Raw genomic sequence first — 20,357 nt, forward strand, 5'->3', positions numbered from 1 at the left:
ATCTGCTGCACTGCACAATATCCCGTAATTAATTCCCATAATTTGAGTTCTATTTCCATGCATTCATTCTTTACACTTTTATCCACTTTTTTTTTTATTTAAGGAGAAAAGAGAGGCAAAGAGGAAGGAGAGAAGAAAAGGAGAAGAAAAAGAAATAGAGACAGATAAATAAAGAACCAAGCTACTGGTTCACCTTCTCTATGTCTAGGACTAGCTCGGGTCAAAGCAGGGGCAAAGATTTCAGTTCATCTTCCATATAGGTGGCAGGTCAACACCTGCTGCCTCCTGGAGTGCACATTAGCTGGAAGGTGAAACTGAATACAAAGCCAAACCTTGGATACAGGCACTCCAAAATGAGATGCAGGAAGCACACTCAGTGTCGTAACCACTGCACCAAATGCTTGTACTTCTCGATTTTATTATTTATTTATTTATTATTGAAAAAGTAGATTTACTTAGGGAAGGAAATACAGAAAGAAAGATTTTGCAACCCCTGGGACACACTGTTCTAGATTTTTAACAAAAGAAAATGGCAGCTTGTACTCTTTGGCCTACATCCTTTCTTTCCCTACAAACCACCAACATGCAATGCCTTTTTGGCTCCTGCAATCTAAGAAAATTCCCTCATATTTCTTTTCCTTTAAGGACCTTGACAGTTTTGAAAGTGTGTTGATCAATTAACTTATTGAATGTTCCTCATTTGTGTTTTTTTGATGATTCCTTGGGATTGGCTTAAGCAGGTCTTTCTATCTACTTAGCCAATCTAATTTGCAATTGATTTATTTACATTTGCATTTAATCTAATTATTGGTTTCCTAGACTAAATGCATCATATTTTTAATATTCTTTTTACAATTTCTTTTTCCTTTCTTCCTTTCTGTAACTGCATTAAACATTTTTTGAATTCCATTTTCACTTTTTGGCAGTGTTTTTGAGTGTGCTTTTGTGTTGTTTTTAGTGTTCTCTGAAAAATCACATATCATATCTACAGATAGACAGATAAATAGCCTTTAGTATTATAATTTTACTAGGTCAAATGTAGAAATTTTACTTCACTTTATATTTTATTTTCCCCCATTTATGATACACGTGCCTCAAATATTTCTTATGTGCACACTGAGGAAATAGACAGCCTTACACTTTATTAGTTATTATTATTTAATTTAGTTATTTAATTATTAAGTATAATTAACTTTTTGAAAAGATTTATGTATTTATTTTTAAAGATTTGTTTAGTTTTATTGCAAGTCAGATATGCGAAGAGGAGCAGACATAGAACAAGATCTTCCATCTCTGGATTCACTCCCCAGCTGGCCACAACAGCTGGTGCTGAGCTGGTCAGAATCCAGAAGCCAGAATCCAGAAGCCTGGAACCTGAAACCTGGAGCCAGGAGCTTCTTCCAGGTATCCCATGTGGGTGCAGGATCCCAAGGCTTTGGTCTGTCCTTAACTGCTTTCCCAGACCACAAGCAGGAATTTGGATGGGAAGTGGGGCTGCTGGGATAGAAACTGGCACCCATATGGGATCCAGGAACATGCGAGGTGAAGACTTTAGCTGCTAGGCTACTGCACCGGACCCAGTCACAATTAACTTTTATGTTGAGCAGTTGTTAGACAGTATTATTTTGTTTAACCTCTTGTAATATGAACATTGTCTAAGAACTACTAATTATTTCTAAAATCTTGAGTTTTTTTTCACATGTAGTCTATCAGTACATCGAGCTCCCTGCTTTTGGTGTGTGTGGGGGAATAGAATGATGCAATATTTCTGTAAACTTCTGATAACTCCTCACCCCAAAAGATTATTTCATCAATATAATGATCTAGAAAGATTTCATAGGGATCCAACTTTCTTGAGAATTATTATTATTTTTGACACAGGCCCATAAGATACATACACATTTGTTGCATTGTTTGTTGAATTAAATAAATTGGATTTTGAAATTTATTATCAAAAAGGAAAATGTTGCAAAAACAGAGAATCCTATTCTCATTATTTCTTCTATCTCGGTATTGGGTATTGTTTGTAAAATTGGACAGTATGCTTTTAGTATTTTTAATACATTATTTGATTACTAATGGTTGAATATAATTATCCGTGTTTTATTTTTTCTGCATCGTCAGATTAAAGAATTTAGTGGGAACAAAATGACATTTAAATTTACTTCAGCCTTCTTCACTTATATTATGACTGATTTTTTTAAATATGTAACTCCTTTTCTAATATGTGTGATATTAATATGCATTTTAGAAAAGTTCATTTGATTATTTCTAATGTTAATCACTGATATGGTGGCATATTTGTATTCATTACTAAAATTCTTAATTTCTACATTTCAAAACTATTGTAAATGCCTTTTTAAATAATGTTTATGATGATTAAAGCCATAAACAATAAGCAGATGTCATACTCAAAATTGTCATTGTGGGGGATTTTTAATTCTTTTTACTTCACAAATGTCACAACTAATTGAAAAGGTTTGTTAGCCTCTGCGGGCACCAGCCCTGCAAGGAGCCACACGTAACTGGTAAACATTTGTCTCAAGGCTTCTTAATGAGATCAACTACCATGCCCCAAAGTGGTATTCTGCCACATGCAAGAAAATGCCACATAATTGTTTACTGTGGAATATTAAATACTCGTTCTGGGTTGATTTTAATATTCAAATTTCTAGAAAAACACCAAGGTCATTAATTAACTCAGGGCATATGAAGGTCAAGTGACATGCAAAGAACTGTTCCTAACATTTCTGCTTCTAGCACAGTAGGGATACAAGTGAGAATAAGAGGACTTTGAAACTGGTAGACTCTTCATATCGGTGTGGATTAACATTACCAGATCAATTACACAGGAACATCTAGAGGGAAGCCATCCAATGAATAAAAACTGTTGCTAAACAGTAGACTCCACGAGAATTTCAGTATGAGTTTACCACCAAATAAAAGAAACATGCTGTTTTTGTTTTGTTTTGTTTTGTTTTGTTTTTTGGCATCTGCATTTAAATCATTTATTTCAGAAGGGCTGATCTTGAATTCTGAAAACTTTTTAAAATAAACATAAGTAGGTGGAGACCACTACAACGGAGGATCAGGATATGTTACTTTTACTAGATGAAATGCCCTTGTAGTCAATGACTGATCTCGAAGGAATTTTGTCTTTACTTCCTACCATTAAACAATATAAATAGCAGTTCATATCCTTACGCAAAGACAAAGCAATCTCTTACTGTGTCATATCGGAGACATTCCTTTCGCTGAATCTTCATTACAGTACAGTGCTCATGGATATTGGTTGTCTTCCTACCTATTAGAATAAAATGTTATTCCATTAAGTTCATGATAACAGCACTCAGTGAACATAATGGACAAGAACTCATATTTTAGGAAGTTCAATCTTCAAATGCAAGCACAAAGAACAACTTTGTAAAAATTCAGAAACCTCCTATACTGATAAAATATCCAGGATCCAGTTTTTGGCAGGATTTCTCCGAACAATAAGACCTTCATTTCAGTTTGCACAACGTGTGTGAAAAGAGGGCACCAAATGTAATTCTTCTTGAGTGTCTGGATTTTGCAGCAAACAAAAATATTCAGCTCTGTGTCCCCATTCCCTTACTAGAGTACAGGGAATGCTCCCAATTGTAAGAGACACGTGGGTTACTGGCAGTTTTGAATACATTTCTAAGGTCCAATAAGAGCCACTTTTTACTTTGGTATTGTAGTTTGCAATTGCAATAGTTCTTGAGAGATCCAAGCTAGATGGCCTCTATTATTTTCTTTTCCTGAGAAAATTTTATATCCCTAAGATTTTAGTGTAACGGCATGCACTCTATCATATACTCTTCTGGGTTGTTTTTGCATATCCTTGTAAAGAATGAACACCTGCTCATCGTGCCTGAACTGGCTACATCTCTAGTACTAGTATTATGAAGTATGTGTTACCTTATACATCCACAAGGTTGTAGGCGTATAATGGAATTACAAGTATAAATAGAAATCATGTGTGTGCGATAAATGAAAAGCAGCTGTGTAAGATACAAGTCAACTTCATAGCTTGATGCAACATTCTCAGGCTAACTGTGCCTTCTCCTATACTTGTGCAGGCTTCTTGGACCTACTACACCCAGTCAACCCACAGTTTAAAACGAAAAAGAAAAAAAAGAATCTTTGAATTTCTATGACAGTTTCTGGATCATTTCAATCTCTGATATCATAGGGGCTACTAAAGATCCATTCATAAGTAAAGAAAAAAACAAACCCTTTTTTATAGATGAATCTATCTGATAGACTGGCTTCTGTAGGAAACAAATGTCACCTAGAGGCGATGAGTACTGGCTCTAACGTGATGGTTAAGGGAATTCCTCTTAGTCACTGCAACATCAGTGTGTATGCGTGAGTTTGTGTTTTGTGTATGGGGATAGAAGTCGTGACACAGTGTTTTTACACTGATCCACAGACCATGGTTAATGGAATGGCTTCATCATCAGGCTTTCATAAATAACTGGGAAATAATAAAAATATATATTTGTGGATGTTAATTGGATGATCCTTTTCAAGCAGGAACCCATTGAAAGATATCTGTGCTTCCTATAATGCTTAACAGAATCATTTCCTGCAGAGGACCTTTTAATAGCTATCTAAAATGGATAGGTATCCTTGGGCTGTCCATCAGAGCTACTTAGAATTATGAAATGGCAAGTAAACAAGAGATCATGGCAGCAAGATTAATATCTTTGCAGAAAGTCAATGTCATGGGTTCTTCTTACTGAAACTGTTGGGCTACTGCTCCGGATGAGAGCCCAGTCACTAAAATAAGAGACCAACATTGAGCACCTGCTATAGTAGCATTCCATGCAAGATCAGCCACATTGGGTTATTTTTCACTCATTAATGACTTGCTGAATTCCTTAATAATCACTCTTCAGGTGTGTAATTTTAAAATATTGTCTTCCTTTGTGTAGATCTGCTCTTTAGTCCATGGATCGTTTTGTGTGTATAGTTTGAAAAAATACTCTTTCTCTCTCTTTGCATTTGTTTCTTGTCTTTTGCATTCTAAAACATTTATTTTATATTATGTGTTATGAGATATTCCCTCTCTGATTTGTCTAGTAGATTCAGTTTCAGTTTTAGGTATTAAATCTCTTTTGGGTTTGATTTTGAGTATGTGAGTAGATAAACAGCTTAGCTACATTGTATTTCATGTGCATATAGAATTTTCCAGCACCATTTATTGAAAACTACCATTTTTCCAGTGTACGTTCTTAGTACCTTTGTCAAAGGACAGAAAGATGTAAATGTAATCAATTACTTAGGATTGATTGATTGGTTAGGATGTTTTTTGTTCCATGAGATTATATGTCTGATTTATGACCATACTATGTTGGCTGAGTTCAGCCCATCTGGCCTCAAAATAGCATCGATAAAAATAATACATGCATAATACTTTAAATGAGTGAATTATATAATTATCTCTCTGCATAATAAGCATATATAACATATATGCATAGAGGCAAATTAAGTGAATATGATATAAACCTCTTTAAAAGAAAATTATAAAACTGTGCCCTAATTAAGTTGATCTAGTATTACATAAATTACCCTAACTTTTAATATATAGTCAAAAATACAACGTCTCCAGCTTCAATTTTTTGCTCAAGATTGGTACTTTCCTTCACTCTTTGCAATACTTCAGTTAAAACAAGCATTGATAGACCACCAGGATATCCTGTTAGTCACTACCAAAGGTTACTCGCCTTATCTGTAAGATGCTTTCTCTCTGCTAGTCACCAGTGCCATTCTCGGAGAAAAGGGGAGCAAGCAATGTGTTTTCCCTTGGTAGAGTTTGCTAACCGCCCTGCCTCCTGCTAGTTCTTCAGTCCAAACTCAAAGTCACTGTGCAAGGTTCTCCCTCAGGCAATAACAATGACACGGACTGTTGCAGGCTGCCCTCACCTTGCTCCAAGAAGACGGAGTTTCCTCCAGCCCTCAGCGGCAGGAATCACAGATTCTGTGCTTATGTCTCCATTGAAGGCTGCGTGTTGGTACTGTGCAGTGTGCCATACTATTGCTCTGCTCTTGCTTCTGCCAAATTTCATTTCAAACTTCTCTCGAAATCTCCCTAGAGCTTGCAGTTACTTTACTCTATTTCTATTATCTTTCAGTGTTCCAAATCAATACATTGTTTACCTATTCAGCTACCTTGGATTGCCTGGATACCTTATTTTATAACAAAGAATATGAGCAGCGCTCATACCCAGGGAATTGAGAAGTATTACCAGACATTCTATCATCTTAAAACAACTAGTTTGGTAAAATAACGGAATGGCTTGCTAATGCCCAGCTTTAATAACAGCTGTGAGAACACATCTTTTGAATTTTGGTTGATCCCATGGAGAATTGTATTTGAACTTCACATGTACTACTAATGAATCATGCTATCAAAGACACAGAGAAAAGATTAGCCTCTCTCATAACAGATTATGATGAATTGCTTGTCTTCCCTTTGCCACAGTCCTGGGCCGTATGGGATTTTAGTCTGTAGTGACTAAGGGAACGTTTTAATCAGAAAACACAGACACAGTTTCATCAGATTTTACCACAGTAGGGCCACCATCCAGTCTGGAATCTGTGCATTATTTTAAAAATAGTAAGTGAATAAATATCCAATGATTTCAGTGTGTGCTTTTTATATTTACACCTTTATGCATGTAATTATGCATTACATACAAATATATATAGTTAGATGATTTAAATATGCATTGAAATAAAATGGGAAAACTGTGTCCATGGTAAGTTATTTTATTAAATAAATTGAGGTACAAAAATGAGGCATTTAACCACACATGCTCTTTTCTCCTAAAGGACTTATCATTTATTAAGATTTGTCCCTGAAACCTTATTTTGCCTTGATTTGTTAAGCTTCAAAATGGGACAATAGTTGTAAATATCAGGTAGGAACATTAAAAAGTCTAAATGGTATCATTTATGTAAAGTCGTAACTCACCTGAAGAGGAGTCTAACACATCATTCCTGGGAAACACTCAATAAAAATGATCTATTACACTCATATAGGCTTAGAGATGTATTTACGCACATATGTGCATATTCATATCAAACACAGATGATAGTTATAGCATGGTCATTAATCATGCATTTCCTTTTTGAATATTTTATTTCTAGGAAAACCACGGTGGAGTTGTAAACTGCCCTTAACGCTTTTCATTTCAAAATTTACACTTTAAGAATGACAGGCATGAAAGTAACAAATGGCTTTATATACATATGCAATTTATTGTTTGAACAATGTCGAGAGAAACAAACAAATATACGGAGGTTTATGTGAGCAACACCTTAAATCTTTCATTTTCATGCTGAAATGTTTTAGATTCCTTGCACTAGCCCCAGAATGATTTTTCATTCTACTTTCCAATTAATATTAAGCATTAACAACGATGCAAAAATCAACATTTAAAATTGTTCCTGAGTTTACCCTTTCTGTTAACCCTCAGCTTAAACTATATTTTAAAAACAGGTTCAGAATTTATTTAGTTGAATGTTTTTCTATTTTATTTTCACTTTACTTGAAAGTCATACAGAGAGAGTGGGGCAGAGGAGAGCTTTTATTGGTTGATTTACTTCCCAAGTGCCTTCAGGAAGAAAAGCAGGGCCAAATGCAAACCAGGGTCTAAAACCAGTGTTATTCTTCAGGGGAACACCCCAAGTGCTGGAGCTATCACCCGGTGCCTCCTTGAAGTGCACATAAAAAAAAAATCTAGAATCATGAGTGGAGCCAGAACTTGAACCAGGCACTTGCAGATGGGATTGGAAATCCTGAGAAGTGTCTTAAGCTCTAAGCGCAACGTTCATCCTGGCTTAGTTCGTAAAAGAGAAGTTTTAAAGAATGTGTTTAGTGCCATTTATCATAGTGCATATATAATTTAGGTTGAAATTGGTACAAATTTTGTTTCAGTAAATCGGTTTCCTTGAATGTCAGGATTGGGATGACAACTCTCTCAGCTCATTCCTAAACCTAGACTGCCTTAATGTTAGCTTCATGGAACTATAATTAACCCTGAAACAAACTAAAATACCTGTGATCATTTTATGCAGTGTTTTTAAGCCATTTAATTCCTCCCACACTGGTACTCAATCTGTGCATTTTTCAAATATGCTTGCCAAAAAAGAAACACTGCTAAAAGGAGCTTGAAATAGACAAGGAAAAAGGAAAATGAATGTAAAACTTTGATAAAAGCCAAAATGTGTCAATGGGAATTAGGATTTTATCCTTCTTTTTTAGTTTTTTTTTTCAGTTTTTGCCAGTTACAAATGAATGGGTTATTATTTCAACTGAGAAAGAAACTTTTCCGCTCTTTTTTTGCTTTTTTAGGCCACACAGACACTGAACTTTTGATAGACTCAAAGGCTACAAAAACTACATGGAAACTTATGTACTAAGTAATATAAAATTGTTATACATAGAAAACAAATATTAACGCTTAGAGAAATGATGAAACTTTAAGGTATTCCTTTAAATAGACAAAATAAGTAGTAAATAGCAGTTGAATTATCTTTTCATTGTGCTACATGTTATATCCTTTGAGATGTATATTGTATGCACTTTGGTTCCTGGCAAATGCATGTGGGACCTGGATCAGGCTCATGGCTTCAGTCTCATCCAGGTGTGGTCATTGATGCCATTTTGGAGGTGAACCAGCAGCTGCGCAATCTCTCTCAGTCTCTCTTCTCTCTGTATCTCTTTCAGATAAATAAATCTTTAAAAATTGAGTTGGATGATAATAGTTGAATAGCATCAATATGTCTCTCTAGAAATTGCTTACAACAAAGAAAAAGCCTAATTTTTAAGAAGGATTGTTTATTTCTATTTATTTTATTGAAAAATCAGATATACAGAGAAAGACAGACAGAGAGGAAGAACTTTTGATTCTATCCCCAAGTGACTGCAATGGCCGGAGCTGAGAAATTCCATTACGGGACTAGCACAATGGTGTACAAAGCTAATCCTTTGTTTGCAGTAGCGGCATCCTGTATGGTTGTTGATTCATGTCTTGACTGCTCCACTTCCAGTTCACTCCCTGTTAATGACCTCGAGAAGCAGGATGGCCCGAAGCTTTGGGCTCCTGCACCCATATGGGAAACCTTGAAGAAGCTCCTGGCTTTACTTTTAGATCAGTCCAGCTCTGGCAGTAGCAACCATTAACAGTGAATTAGTATACAGAAGGCCCCTCTGTCCTGCCTCTCTCTCTCCCTCTGTAATTCTGACTTTCCAGTGACAATAAAAAAATTAAATAAATAAGTTAATTGAATTACATATAAAATATAAACCCTGGAATAAATAGCATATTTAAAAAGATAAAAATTAAGGAGAGAATATGGGTTCTTATTCAACCTAGGCTTTTTTTTTTAATCTAGGCTATTTTTTGCCTGGATTCCTTCTCTTGTAACTCTGTATCAAGCATAAATTCATGATAACCTAAAGAAGTGGGTACTGAATGTGAGGACTGAGTAATTTATAATTAGATATATCCTTTCTCATTAAGTTGGAACTATTTTCATTTGTACCTCTTGGATTTTGCTATGCGGATTATGATTGATAACTTGAGTTAATTGTATATATCTGAGATCTACCAGATAGAAAAAACAGTGCTTTTCTCTGTGTAGACAAACAAGTCAAAAATGTTTCCCAAAATGGAATTCACTAGCACTCTTCATCGCTCTGCTCAAGTGTTTTCCGGAAATGTGAGGTATCTGGACTTTATTAGCTTTGATGATCATCATTTCAACTGGCAATCATGAGCTATTACGCATTGCTGGCAACTTGCCTTTTAAAGATTTACGGAGAATTAGTCTTTTAATAACTGGTGTGATCTACTTTAATGTTTTTTTTTCTTTAGAATGTGTTTCTAGCAACTGATCTCAGAACATATTTTAAGACTTAACAACTTCAATTATTTTTGTATCTTCTCCGTGAAAACAAGCTTATTTTTCATAATAAATATGATGAAATCAGGAGCAGGTGTTTTACCTAGTGGTAAAATGCTGGTTAAGGTCTGCTGCACGGGGAAGGGTTTGGATGCACACCTGGCTCATGACTCCAGCTTCCGCCGAAGCAGGCACTGGCTGACAGCCGTGCCGGCTCCGATGCTTGGGTTCCTGGAAATCTGGGGAGTAAAAGCAGTGGATAGAAACTGTTGCTTTCACTGTTGTTCTGCACCTCAAATAAATTTTTAGAATGAACATAACCACAACAAGTGAACATGAGTGAAACAGATAAACGCAAAATCTTATACAACTTTAGTCCAACTTATATTCCAACAACATTAAGTTCTGATCATTTTATGATTATATTCATTTGTCAGGCAGCTACAAGTTATTCTGAGTATATTTATGATCAAGGATTAGACTCATTTAAAATGAGAGAAGCAGGTTAAACCTCTGCTTGTGATGTGGGAACCTTATTTTGGTACACTGGCTTGGAATGCAGTAGAAGATGCCCTAAATGATGGGGCGCTTGTTACACATGTGAGAGACACACAGAGACAGAGTTTTACGCTTCTGGCCTCAAGACTTTCCAGGTCGAAGCTTTTGTAGTCATATTGGAAGAGAATCGATGTATGGAACATTTTGTATCTCCCTCCCTATCATTTTAACCATTGACTAAATAAAATAATATTAATAAAATAAGATATCCCTATTTTAAAAATGTGTACCTACTTAATTCTTAATTTTACATCAGTTTTTAAAAAGATTTATTTATTTTTATTGGAAAGACAGATATACAGAAAGAGGGAGAGACAGAAAGATCTTCCACTTGCTGGTTCACTCCAGAGCTGAGCCAATCCCAAACCAGGAACCAGGAGCTTCTTCCTGCACTGGAAACTGCTCCCACACAGGTACAGGGTCCTAAGGTTTTAAGCTGTCCTCCACTGCTTTTCCAGACAAGAAACAGCAAGCCAGATGGGAAGTGGGGCAGCCCCGATTAGAACTGGTGCTCATATAGGATCCTGGTGCATGCAAGGTGAGCACTTTAGCCACTGGGCTACTGTGCAGGGACCCTACTGCTTTTATCATTATTTTGCTACAAATGAAAATTTGAGTCTAATTTATTTATTCAGAAAAATCTGACCTACTATGTCCATAAAGATACACATTTGTTTGAAACACTTTTATCTTCTGAAACTTCTAGAATTATGAAATTTCAAAGCCAGCAGTCATTTAAAGATTATAACAAATCAACATGTCAACCAAATGACAAAACGAAAATTAGCTCCAGCATATTATCTTTTCTCTCTAATCACATATAGTTATTGTATTATCAGGATATATCAGTATGTATTAGTGTAGCTTTGACATCACTTCACAGCAAACAAAGCACTCAACAAAGTGAAGCGGTAACTGAGAGAATTAAAACAAAATATGAACTGTGCCTCTGGTATAAGGTTAATATCCAGAATACTTGAGTTCAATAAACTCAACAACAAAGCAATTAAACATCCAGTTAAGAAACGGGCAAAGGATAAAACCAGACATTTTTTCACAGTTTGAAAAATACATTGCCGATAGACATATTAGATGCTCAGGATCATTGGCCATCAGGGAACTGCAAAAAGAAGTCACAACGAGGTTTCACCTTAGTGCAGTCACAATAGCTGTCACAAACGAAACAGATCCTGAGAAGATGTTAAGGAAAGGATATCCCAGCACACTGTTGCTGGGAATGTAAACTGGCATTAACCGCTATGAAAATGGAATGAACACTGCTCAGAAATCTAAATGTGACTGAGCTATCCTCTTCCTTGTAATATAGCTAAATCAAATGAAATCACATTATGAAAGTGGTAACAGCAATCCCATGTTTGTACTAACTCAATTCACAATGGCTAAGACACAGAATCATGGACATGCCTCTCAAATGATGGCTGAATAAAGAAACTCTATGTACATGCGGTGAAATATTGATCAACCACGAAAAAAATGAAATTCTTTATCTTGCAGCAACATGGTCACCTGGAAACCATCTTGCTTAATGATATAACCCATACTAAAAACAAAATCATCACGTGTTTTCTCTGTTTTACTTTTTTGTTTGTTTTTTAAAGATTCATTTATTTTTTATTGCAAAGTCAGATATACAGAGAGGAGGCGAGACAGAGAGGAAGATCTTCTGTCTGATTATTCACTCCCCAAGTGGCCGCTATGGCTGGTGCTGCACCGATCCAAAGCCAGGAGCCAGGAGCTTCCTCCAGGACTCCCATGCAGGTCCAGGATCCCAAGGCTTTGGGCCATCCTCCACTGCTTTCCCAAGCCACAAGCAGGGAGTTGGATGGAAGTGGAGCTGCCAGGTTTAGAACTGACACCTATAAGGGATCCCGGCATGTTCCAGGCGAGAACTGTAGCCACTAGGTCACTGTGCCGGCCCTCTCCGTTTTTTCATAGCACAAAAGAAGTTTAAGGGCTGTGAGTAAAAATTGACACCCTGGTATTTGATTATTTTTAAAAACCCTTCTGTGTAATCATTGTTAACAGTGGTCTATCTGCTTTTTTTACTTGTTGACATCTTCATTTAGTGGAGGGTTCAGCGTGAAATGAAGTCATTTAAAATGATTTCAGGAGCTGTCATGATGAGAAACGAATCCTCTACCTGCAAGCACCAGCATCCTATATGGGTGCTGATTTGTATACTGGCTGATCCTATCCCCCTCCAGCTCCCTGCAAATGGCCTGGGAAGACAGCTGAGGATCAGCTTGGGCCCAAGCACCCACACATGAGCCCCTGAACAAACTCTTGACCCCCTAACTTCAGATCGGCTCAACGCTGGCCATTGTGGCCATCTGGGGAGTGGAATAATGAGCAGAAGATCTTTCTTCTCTCTTTCAGTCTATCTCTAAATATGTCTTCAAATGAAAAGAAAGTAAAATGTTATTGCAAAAATTTACAAAAGGAAAAGAAAAAGAAGGAGAGGGAGGGGAAATGAGTGGTATCAATATTTTATCATTATTTTTAATTGTATCTATGAACTACAAGAACTCTTCTGTTTATATTAATAAAGCACAGACAATTAAAAACTGCTCACAGAAACGCGGGATCAAATATTTGTTTTGGTATAAGACTGATGAAAGCCATGAATACGTTTTTCATGCTAACATTGTTTCTCAGACTTTTGAAGGTAGCTACTGTGCATGGCTTTCATATTTGTTTGCAACTAACTACATTTTTAATTACATTTTCTGTATTTTTAAAAACATTCTTATCAGTATTATCATATGATGTATTAGGAAAAATTTTGCTGGCTATGCAGGGATAGAAACCTTTCCAATATGGTCAATCCCATGCCAATATTCAGCAGAAAATGGTAGGTAATGTTTGGTCCAAGAGAGAAAGAGTGGGCCACTGAAAACTATAACATTCCAAAAAAAAATACTTTTATAATGAATAATATAGCTTTTATATTGGGGAGCCCTAAGATTGTGGCCTATATATATATAATTTCACTAATTTCACTATATGTTGTCTACGGAAAACATGTTTTAATATTTTTTTCCCTTTATTTGACCAAACATTTCTCTAAAGATTCCTTTATTCCAGTTAAATAAAACCCTGATTGTGGGGTACAGGTCAAAAAGCTATAGGAATCTATGTTTCAAATTGTGGAAACCACTTCAATAGTAGGACATGTGTTTGACCAAAGAAATATAGAGAAATTAATCAATCTGTCCAGCTCTATATTATAGGAAGAGAAAGAAGAGGAAAAGCCTGAACCTCTCAGAGCTGCCGGTTAGCTCTGAAAAAAATCATGACTGGGTCAAAACCCACCAGTGAGCTTTAAGTTAATTTATGTTCTGGCAGAACACGAGCTAGTGCAAACCATGTCCTATAAAAGAAACGGAATACACTTTGGCCACTAATACAGGTAGAATAATACAGAACTGATTTCTTCTGCTTTTTGAGCAACATTTGGTTTATTCCAGTTATGTTAATGACTTTAAGATTCTGTAATTCTAAAAATAGTAGAAGAAAATAAAGGTGATTCAAAGAAATAGAACATTTGAAAAAAGATTTAAGAAAAGAAATTGGATGCTTCAGCTGGTTAGAGGTTAGACTGGAACTAGAAATTTGAAATTCGTCTCACTGTGTTTTGGCCTTACTTGGTCACTGTTGGAAAATAATAAAGAAGGATTAGTTGAAACACAGAATCTTGGTGCTATTAACTTCAGATATGCTAATTAATCTTACTGATATTTCAGGCCAAAATGTCTATACAATACAGGAATGTGATGTGTCAAGTCATGATAATCAGTTCAGATTTTCAATTAGCTATTATTTGTCAATCAGGCTCATAAATGCTTGGTTTATGTTGGATTTTCCAAAAACAAAGAGAGTGAGGAAAGCTTAAATATTACACATATGTCTCCATTTGCAATAAAATTTGAATTTTAGAAGTTGGTAAATATTGGCATTATTTTGTGCCAGAACTGAAAATCAAGACAAAGTCTGAATATGCCCTGAACAGTCTTGTTGCTTCCCTTTCTTCTGTCGCACAGCTTAAGCAATAAAGAAACTTAACTCCATGTTCGATGCAGGAATTAGGTTCCCAAAACTAACCCAACTATCTCAACAGCTCTATCAAGAATGGCTTCCAGCCCTTTACAGCAGGCAATGGCAGCAGAACCCTTCTTTCCCGCTTTGGCCTAAACTGAAAGTACAGAAAGACAGTAATTCTAAGGTTAAGAGAAACATTTATATTTTCCTCCAAATATTATGACTATACTAAAAGAATTCTTTCCACCTTTTTGACTTACTTGAGCTCAATTTTTGTACATAATTAAGTTTCCACTAGCTGTTTTTATTAATGTTCAGCACGTTGGGTTTGTGTGCTCGTTAATATTTTATTCACATTACTGTAACTTAGCTTTGCAGAGATCAAGTGTCTCCTTTTCCTCTCTTGTGCAGTTTTGGGTATCACTTGCTTATCCAAGAAATGATACATAGTAATACACTCGAAGTGCTGCCCAGCACAGGAGCTCCCAAGGCTTTGTTAGTCACATACCCATCACCTTACGTCCTGGTAATACTGAGCTGTGTCAGGCTTTAACCTAAGACCTAAACACTTCCAGGCAGGAAGTTTCAGGGATTAGATGTGACTTTTAAGGAGCTAAGGTTAAGGGCCATTACTGTGTTTGGATGTCTGGCTTGTAACTTTCTAACCCATCTTTTTAATTTTAGTTAGATCTTTTAACAAAACTGCCATATTTATCTAAGAGAATGAATGTAATATAACATTTACATGGCAAATGCGCTGAAAGTGTCAGTTTGAATATGTCTAATGTTTAGGATTCCATATCACATGACAGTCACATAAGAAAATGGCTCATTCCCTAAAGTGATTAAATTCATCACAGAGTCCTCTGTCTATTTGATATGCTCACACTAACTCCCACCACACCCCCACCAGTGTTATGTGGACATTAATCCCCCACCTCCCCCTCCCAAAAAACTATTCAGGTTAAATATTCAGTGTAGATATTGGTTGATGCTCTGTTAGGTTGGGTTCTTTGTTAAGCCAGCCATTTTCCGTTTGTATCACTAATGCTTTCAGTATCAGTATTAGAATCTTACCATGGATTCTTGAATCACACCATATTCCAACATTGTACTGAATGTAACCTGAGACTTGTAAATTAAAAAAAAAAATACTTGGACCAGTAGTAGGATTCTATTCAGTTATTAATAACAGGTACAGATGATCATCATCTTCTGATGAAAATGTTTTTGTAAGGTTGCCCCCAGCTTCACTGGTGTTGCATGCTGACCTATCAGTTACCAGTCACATGAATGACAGTGTTTGACTTTACCCTTTCCAGCAGTAACATAACTGAGCCAAGAGGCAACATTGTCTCTTGCTACGAGTCTGCTAGGAGGCACAAATATTGTAACAGATTTTTCCCAATGGCATAACTCATTCACTCTCTTATCCTCAGATGTACCTCTTTATTATCCAATCAAAATTTTCACTTTTGCAAAGGATTTTGGGATTGGCCATTACCTTGAACAAACACCAGTACTAATTCAAATCAGCGGTGTCCTATTCCATCAATTTCAAGTTCTGAAGTTCCAAAAGGTTTTTAGGTTTCATAATTTCTAAATGTCATACAATCCTGGAAAGTGGTAAATCCACTCATTTATTATGCCAAAAGGATACTGATTTAAATAAATCCAAGGGAGAGACTGAGGGAACAAAGTCCAGGACCTGTATGTCTTTATCATTGAGTTTGCTCCAATGAAAGAAAAACTTTAGAATTGTGTTATAACTACTGGATAAGAGAACATTTGAAGCTGGTAGCTGAAATTTAGCTATTCATGAGAAAAAACAAATGCTTTGTATTAAGAATCACAGGAGTAGGTGAGAATAGCCTAATACAATTTGCAAGTAAAACAAACTACACAATTACCTTTTAATGCTTATAGTTGTAACATTTCATGGCACATATTTAGAAAATATGCCAAGGTATTTATATTTTAAAATATGCCATAATATTCATTTGAGACTTTGGGGGCTGTAGTTTTAAGCAAAGTCATGTAATTATGAGTCCCAGGTTAGTGGAAATGCTTATTATATTCTTACTAGCCAATTATGTGAAGGACAGACATCACGCAAGGGCTATTCATTTAATTTGACTAGACAATTTTCATTGATTTGGGGTCTGATCAGTAAGTGGAGAATCTGCGTTCCACATAGTTAACAACTGTGCTCGGGTTAATTAGCCATTAAGTTAGCTGGAGATCAAGCCCATGGAGAAAGAGCCAGCTTTAAGTAAAATCCTGGTGGTCATTGACTTGCAATTTCATGGAACTTGAGAGAATTCCTCTTAATGCATTGGAGAGACAAGACTCCTCTTATAAACATCTGCACAGCATTCATATCTTTATTTTATGTTTTTTTACCAACAAGAAATTACATTTTAACCAGTACATCTGAAGGTGTCTTGAAAGGTTAGATTTCTTCAGCTGTGAGAGATCTGAGCATTGAAACTTTAACTGAAATTGTTTTCATTAAAGGTCAGTAGGAAAAATGTCTAAGTTTTATTATTGAACCCAAACCAATTGGATTTATCTAATGAATGGCATTCCAATCTGCTCAGATAGAGCACAACATAGCGGTTCTTTGACTTCTGGTGACACAATCTTCATGTAAGCTCAAATTTCTTCCATGAATCTAAGTTTGGCGTAAGAAAAGTTTTTCCCTCTTAATTCTTCACCTCATTGTAGTTTAGATCAGAATTTATTTGTTGCTTTTCCTTTCATAAGAAGACCAAATGGGACCTCGCTAATAAATAAATAAGTAAGCAAGCAATGGGAAAAGGTTTATTAGTCAACTAATGTCATAACAATATGCAAGATCCCAGCATCAAATTGACTTAAAACAATAGCAGTCCCTTTTCTGTGTTATAAATATAAAAGTAGAACATACACCCTTTGTTCCCATATTTTGACCTGGAAATAATACTGTATACTTAAAATAAGTGAATTCTGTCCTTCACATAAATACTTTCATCTAGATTTTCTTTTCATGTAGTATGTACAGAAACACATTTCCTAAACAATTGATAGGAAATACCATGGAAGACATCGTTTTTAATTACTACCCAATTATATGATTGTGACTAACTATCATATAAATGTTTTAACTCTTGGCAGTTACTGATAGTGAAGACTTTCCAATCTTTCTCCACCATAAGTAGGCGTGTGTAAAACATCACTTTACATATACTTAGGAAACACATTTTTTTCTTACTGAATTTGAATATTTTTATAGTTCTCATATGCTTACTCACTAATTTTATATTCTTTTAAAAGACTTATTGCTTTTTCAATTGATCTGAAGGCCAGAGTTACAGAGAGATGGATAGAGAGGTCTTCCATCCCAAGTGGCTACAGCAGTGGGGACCGTGCTGTGTTAAAGCCAGGAACCAGGGCCTAGGAGCTTCTTGTGGGTCACTCAAGCAGGTGCCAGGGCCCCTCTGCTTTCCCAGGAGAATTATCAGGGATTGGGATCCAAAGTGGAGCAGTCAGGACTTGAACCAACACCCGGATGGGATGTGGATAGATAATTTTTTCAATTTTGAAATTAAAAATAATAATAACATCTTACCTATGGGTACATTTAATAATACAAATAACAAATGACAAATTTGTGATGTTCTTTCCCAGGTACTTTCCCAGCCCATTGGAACATGGTGACGGTTATACATTGTTTTAGTTATTTCATATAAATATATCTTTTCCTTTTCTCCCATTCCTCTCAACTCGATCCACAATTTTAAGCAGGAGTCTAATACTGTTTGCTACAAGTTGCAACAGCAAATATAACTTAATATACTAACTTTTTTTAAGATTAATTTGCTTTGATTGGAAAGTCAGATCAGAATTACTGAGAGAAGGAGAGACAGAGAGAAAAACCTTCCATCTGCTGGCTCAATCCTCAAATGATTGCAATGGCCAGATTGAACAGGTCTGATGGCAGGAGCCAGGAGGTTCTTCTGAGCCTCCCACATGGGTGCAGGGGCCCATGCCCACTGGGCCATCACACTGTGCACAAACTGATAACACTCCTGTGATGTACTAAAGCAATGGTTTTATAATTATTGTTATTATTACTTCATAGAGAAAGTTCTGTGAAAATTTAAATTAAACAATTCTTTTGTGTTTCGCTCTTCCTGGACTACTAACACATAAAAGGAAACCAAGAGAGACAAACTAGGAGTAAATCACCTAGCCATGTTATTGCTAATTGTAGAAACCCACAAAATTAAGATATGTAGTTTTGGGCCCAGCTTGGTGGACTAGTGGCTAAAATCCTCGCCTGGCGTGCACCGGAATCTCATATGGTCACTGGATCTTGCTTTGGCTTCTCCACTTCCCATACAGCTCCCTGCTTGTGGCCTAGGAAAGTAGTCAAGGACAGCCCAAAGCCTTGCGTCCCTGTACCTACATGGGAGACCAGAAGAAACTCTTGGCTCCTGGCTTTGGATCGGTGCAGCACTGGCCATTGAAACCACTTGGGGTGTGAACCAGCAAATGGATGATCTTCCTCTCTCTCTCTCTTCCTTCTGTAAATCTGATTTTCCAATAAAATAAATAAATATTAGTATATATATGTAAGTTTCTACCTCTGATTAAGATGAGTAAGTCTGTCTGTCAAGCAAAACCTTTTAAAATATTAAGCCATTTACTGTGTCATACCTTTCTTCATACCATTAACTTATCTATATTAACTTATCTATATATAAGTACCAATAGTCTATTTAATGTAAAGACATGGAAGAAACAAGTTCAGTTTAGAGGCAATTGGAATTATCAGACCATATTGCAATAAGTGTATTTCTGATAACAAATCTACTAAATATTTCCAGTCAAATGAGGCTTCTTACTACTGGTAACTTTACTTACCCAATATGTTAATGTATTACTTCAATTTATTTGCTGGCATATTTTATTTGTAGGCTTAGTCTAATTTTAACACTGTCAAAAATAATTCAAAGAGAGTGGGATAAGCCTGCTTAGAAGAAAGAACCTGTGTTAATCTTTTCTGACATTAATAGAATTAGACCTTATTAATTCTGACATGATTTATTTCATTTTGTGTAAACACTAAATGCAAGCATCATATTCTCATTGAAACAAGTGTTTTACATGCTTCATATAGTGCAATTTAAAATATGATTTGAAAGTGAGCCTTGAAAACAATTTGAAATTACTTAAATCTTGTCAGACCTAGAAAGATTATTGCCATCAAATGGAAGCATTAAATCCTAGCAGTGTTTCATGGAAGTCACCGAGGCTGGTGGGGCCAGGAGGAGGAAGTTAATGTCTCTTAAAATCAGAGACAGTGATTATGAGATGTCTTCATTTTCTAAGGTAATCAAATAGCTAGTCTCTAAAAAACAAGAAGATGACAAGAAAATTCTCCATTACACTCATCTGAGTTGTTATATATATCCCATATGCAGAACAGATACATTTATGTTTGTGTTTTGTTTGGTGTGGTTTTTAATCAAGGAGAACAAGTAATGGTTAAGCATTAAAAGCAGCTTGCTCTTGTGTGAGCATAGGGACAGGTAAGGCCAGAGAGGACCAGCAGAGGCACCTGCCTAATGACTTCATGTACGTTCATGAAGCAATGCCACAGTCCTCAAATATTCTTATTAATAAAAACAAATATATTACAGTGACCAGACTTCTGAATGTTTTTATGAAGCTTCTTTATCAGCTTTTAAGAAATAGGTAGGGGGCCCGGCACGGTGGCGCAGTGGTTAAGGTCCTCGCCTTGCACGCCCAGGATC

Source organism: Ochotona curzoniae, unplaced genomic scaffold, assembly GCF_017591425.1.
Source record: "Ochotona curzoniae isolate NIBS_2020 unplaced genomic scaffold, NIBS_Ocur_1.0 scaffold_4683, whole genome shotgun sequence".
NCBI classification, from domain to species: domain Eukaryota; kingdom Metazoa; phylum Chordata; class Mammalia; order Lagomorpha; family Ochotonidae; genus Ochotona; species Ochotona curzoniae.